Genomic DNA, 9945 nt, shown 5'->3' on the forward strand with positions numbered 1-9945 from the left:
CACAAGTACCCGAGTAGGCCTATTATTTCAAGGTTCTATTTTTAAATGTGTGGGTTATAACTTAGAAGAAGTGAGTTGGTACAAGTTGACGACTCTTAAAGGGCAAAGGGAAGGCCCAAAAGGATGCGGTTGGAAGTAACAAGGACTTGATTACTTATGGTTTTAACTAAAGTTTTGGCCTTGATAGAGTGGAATTAACAGGATTCATGTAGCCAACCCCAATTAATTTGGATAAGGCTTAGTGTAAGGCCCATATCCTATACCGTACCATTCCATAGGCCTCTGCGGTCCTCCCGGTCGAATTCCAGTGACCCTCAACCTGTATCCGACATTTGCGCGCGATCCTAAGCCGAGTCCTGCATATTAGAGTCGGCTCGACCCGAAACTTGTACCAGTGCGACCGCGCCGAACTCCATATGAAATGTCATTTTGTTCAGGGCATCTAAGATTGTACATGTGATTTTGTTGCATCTAAGATAATTTGTCCTTGTTACCAATTTATGCAATTTCATGGTTTATGATTTGGGGTGTTTGGTTGCTTTTACTTGTCCTTTTAACTATCATCTTTCACTAGTTATTTGAAATGCCGACAATTGCTTACTTCTTCCTAGTTATCTGTTCTCCTGCACAAGCAATAAAAAAGGTGAAATTTAAAAATCCATCGTTTCTCCCATCATTCCAAAAAAAGAAAGAAAAAAGAAAAAAGGGTCCTTGTCTTCCTATAAATTAGTTACAGATATTGATTGTTCTGCTGATTGTAGGTAGGACTTGAGGGGAATGCTAATGGAAAATGGTGGTTGGATGCTATCGGGAAGGCCCTCAAATAAGGAACAACATTTGAATGTGTAGGATCTAGGCAGTTCGCTGTTTCATAGTGGCATTTATTCTCAAAAGATCCTTGGGAAGTTCTCTGGAATTCCTTATCCCCTGCTCTTTTGCTTTTCAATTGTTGAGATATGTTATTACTATCAGAACTAGAAAGGAAGATACATGAGCTTGTTGACATTTTATGGTCTGAGGTTAGCGATAGTTATTTTGGCATCTGTGTATGTAGAGTGCAGATTTTCATCTGCTGGAAAGGTACTTAAGAGATGCTAGATTTGGTTCAAAAATCCTGTTTTGCCAAATATTCCTGTACTACGCTCCATCTTCAAAGATACCAAATTAACAAGGTAAATTTGAATTCCCTTGAGTACTCTTGTTCCATGAATTGGATTTACATATTTCTAGAAGGATGGAAGACTAAGGGCCTGTTTGTTAAATCTGAAATCCGAAGTCTGAATCTGAAGTCTAAATCTGAAATCTGAATTTAAAGTCAGAAAACTAATCACATATGGATTTCAAGAGTCAGCTTCTGCCCTGATTTTGAACTATTCAGGCTGGACCTATTCAAAGTTTTCATTTTACTTTGCCTCATGCAGCCCTTCAACAGTCCTACTTCTACATAATATGATCTAGACTTCCAAAATCATAACCAACCATTTTAGCTCTCCTACCTGATATGGTTTCCAATTTTGAAGGTGATACTTTTGTCCTTCTGTATCATATGTATGCAACTGATGCTTGATGTGGAAATCTGGCCCTTTTGAACCTCCCTAATTACATAAGTGGCTGAACCAGCTTTGTATGTTACACATAATTTGTCATCCACTAGTTTTTGTAAATGAAGATGAGAGGATTGATCTTAACAGTATGGTCATCATGCACATAGACAGAAAATGCTTGCAATGAATTTTTATGAGTACTAAGTAGCCTATTAATGAAAACAATGTCTCCGTCTATAATACGTCTGTTTATGATTTGACCAACTTTCAAATATGTATGTCCTTTTGAACCTTCCCTAATTGCATAAGTGGCTGAACCATCTCTGTATGTTACACATAATTTGTCATCCACTAGTTTTTGTAAATGAAAATAAGAGGATTGATCTTAACAGTATGGTCGTCATGCACATAGATAGAAAATGCTTGCAATGAATGTTTATGAGTACTTAGTAATTTTGGAGTCCTTGGTTAGGGTTTGAGCTGAAAGTACGAGTGCTGGAGCCGACGCTTTCGGAGTCCGAATTCATTCTTTTGAAAAATAGGAAAATGGGAATATTAGTAAATATGGATTTTCTTGTTAAGAAGAAAAATGGAAGGTAAAGAAGAGACATAACTGAAACGTTGCACTGTGAAAAGTAATATTAACCATCTTACTTTCCCCGTTGAATTTGACGTTCAGGAAATGGACCTTTTTTAGAAAACCATGGATTTAAAACCATTAAATCCTTCTCAGAAATCTGAGTTTATTGAACTGAATTGAATTATTACAATTCAATTTTGTTGAATATCCAAACGCAAGGTTTCCATGAATTAGGCAAATGAATTCATTCTAACCCATTTTTTATTTGTTGAATATCCAAATTAATTCAAGAGACTGTACATTAGGCATTCAATATATAAGACTGGAGTGAGACTAATTAGGCATTTAAATGTGTTACAGGATGTTGTTTGAATTGCTTGTCCTATCAGGTGCACAGGTTGGGATGGATTGGACTTCTATCTTGAGAAAACGCCATGATTTTAGGTAGTTATTATTGTAATGAAAAGTTAAAAAATTAAAAGAGAGAGAGATAATGAATTCATGGAAAGAAATGTTCTTTATCATTAGGGTTGCTTTCGCCGGGTTTGATGCAGAAATCGTTGCCAACTTCACAGAAAGACAAATAGCATCAGTGGCCACAGATTGCAACCTGGATTTAAACAAGGTTCGAGGTGCTGTTAACAATACTAATAGAATCCTCCAGGTCAGATTGTTGATTGGACCTGATTTTATTTAAATGATCTTGATAATCCATTTTATTTAAATGAGCAGACCCGAATGTGTGTCGGAGCTATCCAGATGTTGAGTGGGGGTCCCTAGAAGGTGGGAACCGCTGTTATGACCATGATAAAGCTGTCCATTTCCTATGGACAGCATTGGAGTGGTCTGGCCATTTGGACAGGCCGTGTCTATGTATTAGCTCGAATTTGTTGGAGCAGACCCGAATGTGCGTCGGAGCTATTCGGATGTTGAGCGGGGTCCCTGGAAGGTGATAATCATTGTTATGACCATAATGAAGCTGTCTATTTCCTTTGGACAACATTGGACTGGCCTAGCTATTTGGACAGGTCGTGTTTATGTATTAGCTCGAATTTGTTGAAACAGACCAGGATGTGCGTCGGAGCTATCCAGATGTTGAGCGAGGGTCCTTGAAAGGTGAAAACCGCTGTTATGACCATGATGAAGCTATCCATTTCCTATGGATAACATTGGAGTGGCCTGACCATTTGGACAAGCCGTGTTTATATCTGTATTTGCTCGAAATTGATGGAGCAGACCCGGATGTACGTCAGAGCTATCCGGATATTGAGCGAGGCTCCCTGGAAGGTGGGAACCGCTATTATGACCATGATGAAGCTGTACATTTCCTATGGACAGCATTGGAGTGGCCTGACCATTTGGACAAGCTGTGTTTGTATCCGTATTTGCAGGGACCACACCCTTAATCTATAACCTAAACCTATTCTCAAATCCCAAAACCTATAAGTACAACCTAAACCTTAACCTAAACTTATAACCTAAACTCAATTCCCTAAACTCTAACCTACAACCTAACTTAAACCTATACTTATAACCTAAACCTATTCTCAAATCTCAAAACCTATAACCTAAACCTTAACCTTAACCTAAACCTAAACCTATAACCTAATGCTATAACCTATAACCTAAACCTATAGCCTAAACCTAAACCTATAACTCGAACCTGATTTCCTAAACCTAAACCTTAACGTATTCTCAAATCTCTAAACCTAAACCTACACCTAATCCTAATATCAAGTCCCTAACGTAAACCTAAACCTAAACTTGAAAACCCAAACCTAAACCCGATCCTAAACCCGAACCCGATTTCCTAAACCTAAACTTATAACCTTAACCTAAACCTATTCTCAAATCTCAAAACCTATAAACTAAACCTAAACCTATAACCTAAACCTAAACCTAAAACTTAACATATAACCTAAACCTAAACCTTCATGTATTCTCAAATCCCTAAACCTAAACCTACACCTAATCTTAATCTCAACTCCCTAACCTAAACCTGAACCTAAACTTGAAAACCCAAACCTAAACCCGATCCCGAACCCGAACCCGATTTCCTAAACCTAAACTTATAACCTTAACCTAAACCTATTCTCAAATCCCAAAACTTATAACCTAAAACTAAACCTTAACCTATAACCTATAACCTAAACTCAATTTCCTAAACCTTAACCTATAACCTAACCTAAACCTAAACCTAAACCTATAACCCAAACCCGATTTCCTAAACCTAAACCTGTATTCTCAAATCCCTAAACCTAAACCTACACCTAATCCTATTCTCAACTCCCTAACCTAAACCTAAACGTAAACTTGAAAACCCAAACCTAAACCCGAACCCGAACCCGATTTCCTAAACCTAAACTTATAACCTTAACCTAAACCTAAAACTTAACCTATAACCTAAACCTTAACCTATAACCTTAACTTATAACCTAAACCTATAACCTAAACTCAATTTCCTAAACCTTAACCTATAACCTAACCTAAACCTAAACCTGTAACCCAAACCCGTTTTCTTAAACCTAAACCTTAATGTATTCTCAAATCCCTAAACCTAAACCTACACCTAATCTTAATCTCAACTCCCTAACCTAAACCTAAACCTAAACTTAAAAACCCAAACCTAAACCCGATCCCGAACCCAAACCCAATTTCCTAAACCTAAACTTATAACCTTAACCTAAACCTATTCTCAAATCTCAAAACCTATAAACTAAACCTAAACCTATAACCTTAACCTAAACCTAAAACTTAACCTATAACCTAAGCCTTAACCTATAACCTAAACCTAAACCTCAACCTTAACGTATTCTCAAATCCCTAAACCTAAACCTACACCTAATCCTCATCTCAACTCCCTAACCTAAACCTAAACTTGAAAACCCAAACCTAAACCCGATCCCGAACCCGAACCCGATTTCCTAAACATAAACTTATAACCTTAACCTAAACCTATTCTCAAATCCCAAAACCTATAACCTAAACCTAAACCTAAACCTAAACCTTAACCTATAACCCAAACCTAAACCTAAACCTTAACCTTAACCTTAACCTAAACCTAAACCTTAACCTTAACCTATAACCTAAACCTATAACCTAAACTCAATTTCCTAAACCTTAACCTATAGCCTAACCTAAACCTAAACCTATAACCCAAACCCGATTTCCTAAACCTAAACCTTAACGTATTTTCAAATTCCTAAACCTAAACCTACACCTAATCCTAATCTCAACTCCCTAACCTAAACCTAAACCTAAACCTAAACTTGAAAACTCAAACGTAAACCCAATCCCGAACCTGAAGTCGATTTCCTAAACCTAAACTTATAACCTTAACTTAAAGCTTATATGTATTTATGTGTGAATGAATGTGATGTGGATAAGATTGTTTGTGTTTGGATGAATGTAGTTTATGTTTGGATGGATTTACTAGTTTGGGTTTAGATGGATGTGAAAGTGAATATGATGAAATATATTATATAACAGTTGTATATTAGGATAAATATGATGAAATATATTGTAACAGGTGTATATCAGGAATTTTGTGTGGAATTTTGTGCTGGAATATTTTTTTTAAGAAAGAGACTTTTAGCGACGACAATTTTCGTAGCTAAAAGTTTTGCAAAATATTTTTAGCGACAAAAATTTTCGTAGCTAAAAGCTTTGTAAAATATTTTTAGCTACGAAAAGTTTCGTAGCTAAAAGTTTTACAAATTTTTTAGCGACAAATATTTTCATAGCTAAAAGTTATGCAAAATTTTCTTAGCAACGACAATTTTCGTAGCTAAAAATTCTGCAAAATTTCTTTAGCGATGAAAATTTTCGTAACTAAAAGTTTTGCAAAATATTTTTAGCGACGAAAATTTTCGTCGCTAAAAAGCTTGCCTTTGCCGACGATTCAAATTTTTCGTTGATAAAAACCTCTTGCGTCGGTCTTTTAGCGATGAAAATTTTCGTCGCTAAAAGTTTTTAGCTACGAAATTTTGGCTTTTAGCGACGAAAATTTTCATTGCTAAAGGTGGGATTTTTTGTAGTGGTCACCATGGTTCCGATGCCGCATCTCGCACGCCGATGCGATACCGAGGCTAGAAGATGTGGGCCTGCATTCAGTTCGAGGAAAACGTCACGCGTTACAATTCTGAGCGAATCTCTACGACACATCAATCAATCAAAGTACAACTCATCATTCCATCACATCCCCAAGTACAACCACCTCCCCAAAAGTCAACACTCTCTTACAACCAAGTACACATCCATCACCCATCACCCATCTCACACCCATCACTCACCTTTTCACCTATCACCTCTCTCTCTTAATTTTCAAACTCCACCTCTCTAAGTAACCACGTCCATGGCTTCCAAGAGGAGAAGCTAGTGTGGCCCACCTTCCTTACTCTCATCTCCACCGTCCATGATCCAATCTCGACCATTGAAGTTCGTCCATTGAAGCTCTAGGATACTTTGACGAAAGGAGGAGAAGATCATAGGTGGGTGTTTTTTTTGTTGATTTATGGGTTGATAGCCCACATATGGTGGGACCCATCTTGATGTATGTATCGTATAGAGGGGCCCATAGTGGCAGGGCCCTTCCTCCATCCGTCTCTCTTTCTCTCTCTTCCTCCCTTTCTCTATTTTTCCTTTTGATGTATGGCCCACCGTGATGTGTATGATCCACACCGTCCAACAAATCTGGACAGTGAGACCCACCTGATGCATACATTACATCCAGGCCGTCCATCCTTGCTGGACGTGGACCACCTTGTTGCAGGTATTTTATCTGCACCGTCCACTGTGTGAACCCATCTCGACGTGCATGTACATCCAGCAGCTAGATGCTGTTACTGTGGGTATTGACGCCACCCAGCTCTATGGGTCCCACTGACATCAGCAAGTGGTTGTGGGTCCCACCATCTACGCCGTCCATTTGTTTGATGGTGGGCCAGCAGCCGCTGCAAGCAGCTACTGTATGTGCAGCAACACTCTGTGGGTCACCGTGATGTATGTGGAAATCCACTCCATCCGTTTGTTTGGGCAGCAATAGCTGCGGTTTGATCGGGGTGCTATGACAATCCAAACCGTTCGTAAGATGGACATCCAAACCCCCCTGGACACTAGATGATGGGGAACAGAAATATCAGCTTGATCATGAAATTCTGGTGGGCCACACTCACGTGGACCCCCCACCAGATGCATGTCGTTCATCCAGATTAGGTGGGACCCACCTTTCATGTATGTGTTATATACACGCCGTCCGTGGATCCCATCCACGTGGCCCACCCTTACGTGATGTGTGGGTTTAATCCACACTGTCCACCCTTTTTTCATCATATGGGGCCCACCCCACACGTGTTGCACGTGTGGGGGTGGGGCCACCTTGCGGATGTGTTGAATCTATATCGTCCAGCCATTGTAGAGACAGTTTTCTGGCATTGAGAATAGGATAGATCTAAGTTTCAAGTGTGATCCACCATGTGTACGTGGGGCCCACTGATGTGTCTGTTTCATTCGGGCCATCTACGGGCTGGACGTTTAGCAGGCCCACCATGATGTATATTTCAGCAGGTCCACCATGTTGTGTTTCATTCCAACCGGCCCACCATGTTGTGTTTCATTTCAGTAGGCCTACCATGTGCACGTATTTTATCCAGATCGTCCATCTGTTTGGATGACCAATCAGGGCCTGTAGCAGCAAGTGTTTGTGTTGTATTTCCACGCTACCCATCCACTTTCCCAGGTAATGTAAGGGTCGTGGGCCTCGTTAAGAGGCAGGCCCAAATCCCAAGTGGACCACACTGGGGGATAGTGGTGATTGAGCGCCCATTGAAGGGCTGCCCTGTGATGCCCACCATGATGTATGTGTGCTACACACACTGTCCATTTATTTTTGGGCCGTAGGCCTCATTGCCCTGAGAGGCCCACTTATTGTACACATGAAGCCCATTGAGATGTATGTAAGGTCACTGTGATGGGGCCCATAGAGATATATGTGGCCGATTGTGATACATATGAGGCCCATGAGATGCGGCCCATTGTGATGTATACGAGGTCCATGGGTTGTGGCCCATTGTGAGGTATAAGACCCTTGTGTAAGGCCCATTGTGATTATATAAGGCCCACTATGATTGTAGGAGGCCTATTGAGATTATATGTGGCCCTTGTGTGAGATCCGATGTAATGTATACGAGGATCTTATATGAGGCCCAATTATGGTAAGTGATCCCACCTGTTATGTGTTTGTGGCCTTTTTCGAGGCCCAATATGATATTTTTATGGCCCACCTAGATAGATTTATGGCCCATCGATGAGGCCCACTTGATGTATGTTGAGGCCCATGGGCAAGGCCCATTGTGATGTATTCGAGTCCCATGGGTAAGCCCATTGTGATGTATTCAAGGCCCATGGGTGAAGCCCATTGTGATATATTCGAGGCCAATGGGTGTGGCCCATTGTGATTCATTTAAGGCCATTACACAATGCCCAACGCAATATATGAGAGGCCCATAAAGGGGCCCAACGTGATGTATGTGGCCGATACATTGTGTATGAATCCCTTATGTGGGCTACTCCTTGGGAGCGATGTTGGTTAAATGGCCACATTGATGGGCAATGATGATTTAATGTTCATATTGTGACCTTCCCTTAGGCCTTGTTCGGCCCATTCTCATCGAGGCTGATTGTCGTGACCGATTGTCGATTCTGATTGACGTGACCGATTTGTCGATTCCGATTATTGATCGATTCTGATTGTTGTCACAGGTTGCCATTCCGATTATCGACCAATTCTGATTAACGTGGCCAATTATCGATTAGCGATCAAGGTTGATTATCGTGGCCGATTGCCGATTCCGAGTATCGACCGATTCCGATTGACGTGGCCGATTGCCGATTAGCGATCGAGGCTGATTATTGTGACCGATTGCCGATTCCGATTATTGATCGATTTCGATTGATGTGACCGATTGCCAATTAACGATCGAGGCTGATTATCGTGACCAATTGCCTATTCCGATTATCGATCAATTTCGATTGATGTGACCGATTGCCGATTAGCGATCGAGGTTGATTATCGTGACCGATTGTCGATTCCGATTGACGTGGCCGATTACCGATTAGCGATCGAGGCCGATTATCGTGACCGATTGCTAATTCCGATTATCGATCGATTCCGATTAATGTGGCCGATTGTCGATTAGCGATTGAGGCTGATTATCGTGACCGATTGCAGATTTTGATTATCGATCGATTCCGATTGATGTGGCGATTGCCGATTAGCGATCGAGGCTGATTATTGTGACCAATTGCCGATTCCGATTATTGATCGATTTCGATTGATGTGGCTAATTGCCAATTAACGATCGAGGCTGATTATCGTGACCAATTGCTTATTCCGATTATCGATCAATTTCGATTGATGTGACCGATTGCCGATTAGCAATCGAGGTTGATTATCGTGACTGATTGTCGATTCCGATTGACGTGGTCGATTACCGATTAGCGATCGAGGCCGATTATCATGACCGATTGCTAATTCCGATTATCGATCGATTCCGATTAATGTGGCCGATTGTCGATTAGCAATCGAGGCTGATTATCGTGACCGATTGCAGATTTCGATTATCGATCGATTCCGATTGATGTGGCGATTGCCAATTAGTGATCGAGGTTGATTATTATGACCGATTCCCGATTCTGATTATCGATCGATTCTAATTGACGTGGCCAATTGCCGATTAGCGATCGAGGCTGATTATCGTGACTGATTGTCGATTGCAATTGTCATAGCTGATTGCCAATTCCAATTATTGAGGCTAATTATTG

At 40.6% G+C, this 9945-nt stretch overlaps 2 long non-coding RNA genes across 2 annotated transcripts; one reads left to right on the top strand and one right to left on the bottom strand.

Moving 5' to 3' along the window:
* The first annotated feature begins 2480 nt into the window (after nt 1–2480).
* Nucleotides 2481–2822, top strand: LOC131220372 (uncharacterized). Its single transcript, XR_009158537.1, has 2 exons — nt 2481–2568; nt 2653–2822. It is a non-coding gene; the product is annotated as an uncharacterized LOC131220372 (long non-coding RNA).
* Nucleotides 2823–3882: 1060 nt separating this feature from the next.
* Nucleotides 3883–5418, bottom strand: LOC131220373 (uncharacterized). The gene is made up of 3 exons (XR_009158538.1): nt 5262–5418; nt 4484–4616; nt 3883–4004 (listed from the first exon to the last, which is right to left on the bottom strand). It is a non-coding gene; the product is annotated as an uncharacterized LOC131220373 (long non-coding RNA).
* Nucleotides 5419–9945: the final 4527 nt, after the last annotated feature.

This window comes from Magnolia sinica, chromosome 12, assembly GCF_029962835.1.
Source record: "Magnolia sinica isolate HGM2019 chromosome 12, MsV1, whole genome shotgun sequence".
NCBI classification, from domain to species: Eukaryota; Viridiplantae; Streptophyta; class Magnoliopsida; order Magnoliales; family Magnoliaceae; genus Magnolia; species Magnolia sinica.